Source organism: Parus major, chromosome 5, assembly GCF_001522545.3.
Source record: "Parus major isolate Abel chromosome 5, Parus_major1.1, whole genome shotgun sequence".
Taxonomy (NCBI): domain Eukaryota; kingdom Metazoa; phylum Chordata; class Aves; order Passeriformes; family Paridae; genus Parus; species Parus major.
The window spans coordinates 54,752,693-54,758,853 of NC_031774.1; the positions used below are offsets into that span (position 1 = coordinate 54,752,693).

Consider the following 6,161-nt stretch of genomic DNA (forward strand, 5'->3'; position numbering starts at 1 on the left):
CATTATCCAAAACAAGGGTATGAATACAACAGGAGCTGCCAAAAGCCATTGTTTTGGAAAGAAAATGTACTAAGTAGGACAAAAAAACCCTGTAGGTGACGAAATTTAAGAAACTTTCTGATACAAGGATGGTGCCTTGGCTATTAGCTCAATTTTTGAATTTGTATCAAATAGTCTACAGATGGTTGGAAGTGAGTAATGCTTTGACACGTGCCTGGATAAAAGAATATGATAATGATCTTCCACAGATGTGATGGCACCATTAAAATAGAGGACAAGAGAAGCACTTTTTGAGAAACACTTAAAACCAAACAAATCTTAATGCTCCACCAAATGCCTTCAAGTGGCTGAATAAATTTCCTCCCCATTTTTACTCCAATATTACCTTACTTCAGACCAAAAAAAGGATAACATAGGAGACCTTCAAAATAATTACACTATACATTATGTATGGTTTTCAGATAATCCCTGCTAACTCCAAAAACATTTCATTTTCAGAAATTGCATACTCCCCCAGCATAAACATTTCTAATGATGCAAAATAGAAACAAAAGGGATCCATCTCCTTTCTAATGCTAAATATTGCACAAGTAACTACCATCTTTGTAATCTTAATGCTACATCAACACAATTTCCAAAATAGAATACAAAATTGAGAATAAATTGTTAGGAGGTTACTCTTCAAGAAAACTATTGCCAGTAAGCTCCTAATAAGACCTGTCACTTTGACCTTCATGCATATTTTTTAACACCTTCACTTGCTGCAATGTTTGTGTGAGTCTAAGTGCAATGAAGAGCCCATTTAGGGAGCAGTCCCCTGTGCATTATGCCTCAGCAAGCCACAACCTTGAAATACCCATGGAACCATTTAAAATATTTACAGCCCCCAAGGTCAAGCTCTGGAGAGCCTGGACAGAAATCTATCACACTCTGAGAAATGGAAACATTTCTGCCAAACCTCCCTCCCTGAAAAAAGTATGGTTAACAACAATGTCAAAGAATTGTTTTAAGCAAACCCTGCAGATACAAGGAAACTCACATATTTTTTTCTCATAACTCACCTCTCTGCAACACACAGATAACATTAATCTTTAGAATGCCCCCTATAAAACTTAAAAGGAAGTGGTCCTAACCACAAGATTTCATGCCTTTATTTTGAGTGACTGTATTTCTGGGGAGCAGGGGATGCTGCAGGTGAGAAGCCAGAGCCAGCATTACAATTCCATGTGCCAAACACTGCAGAAGAAAAGCCCCATAAAGCTGTTTATCAAAGACTGCCCTGTTACTCTATTACTCATCAGGGGGCAGTGGGGCAGCTGCTGCATTTCAGGCTGTGATGTAACTCACTTTATTGTTGCAGAAGCCCCACTGAATGCCCTGAGGTGTCATCTCCAAACCATGCCAGCTCCACATTTCTCTCGTATCAGTGCATGCTCCTACCATTTAATGGACATATAGACCACTCCACACTTTGCAACATCAGATTCCATTTAGAATTCATTTTTTGCCCCTTAAGCATCCCTCCCTGTACATAATCTGTAAATGATTTTTATTAGGGCATCTCAAGTACAGTCAAAATATTCTGATTACAATATCATGTTCACATAATTGAGTAATTCAGGGCAAGTTCTAGTTTTATGTAGGCACCATTCTGAAAGAAGTTTTTCACTCTGTTCCTCCCACTTAAACAGCAAGTTGATCCTTCTTATTCTAACCAACAACTGAAGGCTATGGAAGGGCAACAAAGCCCACAAAATTATACTTGCATAACCATTAACTAAATGTTTGCTGTGATCAAGGCAGTAATTAAAAGCCATTAAAAACAAGCCACAGGCTGACCCAACATCAGTCTCAACCCTTTCAGGCAAGGAGAACTGTCACTACAGAAGTGACAACATTCTGGCTCATCAGGACACTGGCAAAAAAAAGGCCCCAAGAAATCTTGTAATTTTTTTAACAAGATCCTAGTCTATCTCACAAGTGAGGTTTTCCACTGCCAGATGGTCGATAGGAATGCTAATGGAAAGAGTTGAAGCTGAAATAAATCTGCCACTTTTAATCAATCACAGACAACCGTGTCATCAATAAGGGACTCATGTTATGACAAACTCTCTCTGGTTCTCTACAAGGAAAGCTGATAAAATGCATCACACCTATGTATTCATTAACAATATTGGGCATCTTTAATATAGTTAGTTTAATATAGTGGTTTTGAGGATTAAAGGTTATTTTTGAGGTTATTGTTTCCCTAGCAATGCAGTGATTTTGGATTCACCCTGAAAAAACAACAGTTCCTAAATGTTAAGCAACTGTTTCATTTTTCCCAATCAGTTGGGGAAAAAAAGCCAAACAAAAACCAAGAAAACCAAACCCCACGCCACTACAAGCTCAGAAAGTCACATTCATTTATAGAGTCACAAAACAATTTGGGTTGGAACCGAGTTGTAATGGTCATCTAGACCAACCCCCAAAAATAAGCTACTACCTAAAAGAAATGCACTCCTTATTTCCAAGTCTTTGCCCACACAAACAGGGTGCACTCTCCATTGTTTAGAAAAGATAATTATGAAAAGATAACTATGCAATATCCTGACACTCCATCTATGTCTCTTACACTCCACTCTAACCCCTCCAAACATCTGGTGACCACAAAAAAACCACAGAGGCAGAAGTCACCAAGATAAACAAGTTCCTTTGTGAAAACTGAAAATAGGAAGAGGAGCTTCAAAGAGCTCCCCCATCAAAGAGGAAGGAATCAACCACATCCCACACAGCCATCAGCTGAGAACTGGGGATCTTGCTTCAGGAAAGGAAGAGAATGACCAAGGGAAAAAGGATGGCAACCAGCAGAAAATTAGACTTTGCTACTTTCATTGCTTACTGGTTGTTTTGCAAACATATTTTTAACAGATACTTCCAAATTCAGCCTCAGTACGAATCGTGTCTTTTTGCTTCCACTGACAATTGTCCATCGCTGCTTCAAAATGTAATTGCAAAACCAAGACTCTATGATTAGGTGAAGGAAATCTAATATTTTCCCAGATTAGAGGCAATATGGGATTCAGTTGCTTGAAAGAAAAAATAATAAATGACCAAAGTTACTACAGCACAAGAGCAAACAAATAATTTCAAATCCATTTACAGAGACACAGGAAATTATAATTAGCCCAAACTTCATAACTTGTCTATCGGTACAGCAATAAATACATCACTAAAGATGCTTTTTCTCCCTCCTCATCCAATTATAAACTCACAGTATCTAACAAACAAAGACCAGAAGTCAACACAAAAAATTTCCAAGGTGGATTTGCAGCTCTCACTGGGAAAAGCAAGCTGACACAGACACTCCTTCGTCTTCCCTTCTTCAGCCAACTGAGAGATGACACCTTTGCAATGATGAGCAGAGCAGAAATGAAGCAGTCACAGTTTGCTTGGGTTTCTTGGGTTTTTTTACATCCCCATCCAAGAGTAACTGTGCTGGACAGGATCACTGGAACAGCATGATCATCTTTCAATATAAATTTGAAATAACATCGAACTGTGTCTGCACACAGAGAGCACTGTGGATCCATTTTATGAAATAATGAATGCCAGGAAGAGTATCCCACTATCTTCAAAATTTAAATCCAACAATTTTTATTCCAGTAATAATACTCTGAAAGATAATATGTTGGAGTTATTATAGACTGCTGCAGCATCATAGATTAGTTTCACAGTATTGATTCTCAGGAGACCAAACCGGCAGATACGTGAATGTTCCCTACAGTTTAATCAGTGAGCCCCTTTCAGTGTTTCTGAATTATTTCTCTCCATTTTCTTATTTAATTTTTTGTGCCTTTGAAGTTCTGAGGAAAAGAAAAACACAGCTATTTTCTCCTCTTCATGCAAAATGAAAGGTTCTTTTTCTAGATTTTGAGACAACTGCAGTCAAAACCATGCTTAGAAGCCTAAGTCAGACAGACAGACAATGAATAACATTGAGATATACTTGGTAACAGCTGAAGGAAGATCATTAAAGGGTGATGCCCATCCTAGAAAGTCTCACAAAATAAGAAAGGAAAATATTTGCATCAAAGAATAGACAGCATCTATACAATAGAATAGACAGCATCTGCAGTAACTTACCTGAGAAAGCTGCAGCATAAATTGGCAAAACTTCAATTGTTTTTAAGCAGATTGTTTCACCACTTCATCCCAAAAACATGCACAATGCCTGAGTACATCCCTTCAGACAAAGGCCTGCCTCATTAGGGACACAGCCTCACCATTTTGTGTGGTGCCTGTACACAAACCAAAATATACCATATACACATCAAGACACACATCACTCAGGCTTGAGAGCACAAACCAAAGTGCACCAAGGTCAGTGGGGCAAACTCCAGGCCCAGGTAAGTACAGAAAATCTTCAGGTGATCCATTAACAGAAGATTTGGGAGATTGGAATCACTCATTCCTTATCTCATCTTAATGACATTTTAAAGAAGCTACATCTAAATTCCTCTTCAAAAATTCTCTTGAATATCTGTGCTTCTGCAGCTCCTGGCTTCGACCCTTTGGTTATGGTGGTAAATTGAGAGTGTTTAAATCATTTCAAATTTACCCTATTAAGTGAATTTAAACTGGAAGCTGGCCAGATATTGCTGGAGCAGTGATGTGGAGCAGAGTGCACGGGCAAGAGGAGCTCTGCTGCTCAGAGTACTTTAGGAAAAGATAAGTCTTCCAATAAAAGCCTGAAAAACTTCATCAACTTTTAAAATTACTTGGAAGTAGAGCCTGAAATGGGTCGCCTCTGCTCCACTGTGTTTCCCAGAGCATATGCCAACACCCTGCCCAGCACAGCAGCAAACATCAGCTCCTAAAACTGTGGTCTGTAGAGAGGTAGGGTATTAAAGGTCTTGATTACTGTGCTAGAAAAGCCCTTAGCTATTTCATTTGCTTTAAAATGGGTTTTAAAATGAAATCAGCAGATACTGAAATTGAAAAGAGAGGGAAGGTAATTTAGACAAAAATGCGTCTGTTCCTGTGGTTGGCCTCTTAAAGCACTCTGCAAAAGCCATCTGAAATCTGGACTTCCCTCAGTTGCAAATCCTATCAGCAAATGCTGAACCATAAACTTGAGTTTTCTAGTGTCTGGACTTCACCAAAAAGTTAATATAACACTGCTTAATACCTGTGAGCTACTGAAGTAGCAACAAAATAATGAAAATATACTATACTGCAAGCTCACCCAGTGCCTTGGATCTCAGGATTTCCTACTGCTTCATAATTTAAGACTTCCTTAAGCTTTAAGGAGTAATTTTAAATTGTGACCCAAAGCTAACAGAAAACTACAGCCTAGTAATCATCAGATCTCAGAAGTGTTGTCAATTGTCCCCATGAGATAGAAATAAATGCATGAAACCTGCATTTTTCTCCAACAGCTATCTGAAGAAATTTTTCTGTAAAACTTGTGTGTGTGTGTCATCATGCATAAGAATAGATATATATATATATATATATATATAATTAAAAAAAAAATCCAGACTCTGAGGATTACTGTGTTGGAAGGCAAACTTTCAATGTGATGCAATTACATTCGTATTTTCTGCCGCTGAACATAGGAGTTATTTATCCTCTCCTGGATAAAACACAGGAAGCACCTGAAAGATGTTGGCTCAGTAAACTCAGCAAATCTTCCAAACAAGAGCCCCGGAGTCAGGTTTCCCATCCATCATGTCAGGAGTGGTGGGTTGTTTTTCCAAGGATGGCCAGGCTGACCTACAGCCAGGGCTCATTGTTGGTGCCAGGGGAAGGCTCCACAGCAGGAGCAGGCTGCTGCTCCCTGAGAAATCACTCCTGAGCACAATGGGGCTCGGGGAGACAATAGTGTCTACAGCTCCTTTTGATGCTTGGACTTTTCCTAATCTCTTCAGGTTAGATTAAGAGAGAGGCGGCCAGGGTCGGCAAAGGTCAGGGAGATGAGGTTTATTTTTACAGAAATCTTCCCCTTCCATCCAAGATCTCTTGAGCTGCTCAGTTATTTGCTATGAAGTTATTTTGCATTATAAAGAATTTATGATTCCTTACAGCTTACACACACCACACTTTACATTTGACTCAGTTTGCTGGTTGCAAACCTCAGTGGCTTTAAATCCTTAATTAGCCCTTTTTCTTTGTTTTTC

The 6,161-nt window shown here is 38.9% G+C and overlaps 1 protein-coding gene across 2 annotated transcripts in view; it reads right to left on the reverse strand.

The window, feature by feature from the left end:
- BRF1 (BRF1 RNA polymerase III transcription initiation factor subunit) overlaps positions 1–6,161 on the reverse strand; it is a 172,263-nt gene that overhangs the window by 26,031 nt on the left and 140,071 nt on the right. The window lies entirely within an intron of this gene.